Below are 1017 nucleotides of genomic sequence, written 5' to 3' on the forward strand. Positions count from 1 at the left end.
CGTTTACACAGCAGCTGAACAGAGCCCGTGGCAGATCAGCAATGCCTCTGCAGGCAAACTGTGACTAGACTCCCTCCTTGCTGGGCACGGCATCTCTGAAAAAGGCAGCAGCACATCAGGGGCTTATAAATAACGCCCCACCTTCCCAGGACAGAGCACCTGGGAAAAGAGACAGTTGTGAGCTCTGCTGCAGCAGACTTAAACATCCCTGCCCAGCAGCCCTGACCAACAGAGCTCCCAGCACAGCATTTGAGCTCTGATAAGGGACAGACTGCCTCCTTAAGCGGTTCCCTAACCTTCGTATATCCAAAGAGACACCTCATAAAGGAGAGCTCTTACTGACATCTGGCAGGTACCCTTCTGGGATGAAGATACCAGAAGAAGAAACAGTCAGAAACCCTTACTGTTCTGCAGCCCCTGCGGGTGATTCCCAGGCAAGCCAGGTCTGGAGTGGACTTCCAGCAGTCCTGCAGCAGGGAGGCCTGACTGTCAGATGGAAAACTAAAAAACAGAAAGAAATAGCTTGAAGACATTCATTCAGAGACTCCATCTGAAAGTCACCAACTACAAAGACCAAAGGTAGACTAAATCCATAAAGATGGGAAAAAAACAGTGAAAAAGGATGAAATCACCAAAAACAAGAAAGTCTCTCCTCCTCCAAGGAATCACTACTCCTTGCCAGCAAGGGAACAAAACTGGATGAAGAGAATGAGTTTGACAAATTGACAGAAGTAGACTTTAGAAGACTGGTAATAACAAACTTCTCTAAGTCAAATGAACATGTTCTAACCCAATGCAAGGTAACTAAGAACCTTGAAAAAAGGTTAGACGAAATGCTAACTAGAATAACCAGGTTAGAGAAGAACATAACAACTTGATTGAGCTGGAAAACACAGCACAAGAAATTTGCAAAGCATACAAAAATTTCAATAGCTGAATTGATCAAGCAGAAGAAAGGATATCAGAGATTGAAGATCAACTCAATGAAATAAAATGAGAAGGCACGATTAGAGAAAA

At 44.2% G+C, this 1017-nt stretch overlaps 1 long non-coding RNA gene across 1 annotated transcript in view; it reads left to right on the forward strand.

Annotated features, from left to right (window-relative positions):
* The first annotated feature begins 736 nt into the window (after positions 1–736).
* LOC116563617 overlaps positions 737–1017 on the forward strand; it is a 10706-nt gene continuing 10425 nt past the window's right edge. The window contains exon 1 of the long non-coding RNA XR_004274484.1: positions 737–853. This is a non-coding gene — a long non-coding RNA (uncharacterized LOC116563617). The remainder of the gene's footprint in view (positions 854–1017) is intronic.

The sequence above is a fragment of the Sapajus apella genome, unplaced genomic scaffold (assembly GCF_009761245.1).
Source record: "Sapajus apella isolate SASKATOON/1434 unplaced genomic scaffold, GSC_monkey_1.0 scaffold2, whole genome shotgun sequence".
Taxonomy (NCBI): domain Eukaryota; kingdom Metazoa; phylum Chordata; class Mammalia; order Primates; family Cebidae; genus Sapajus; species Sapajus apella.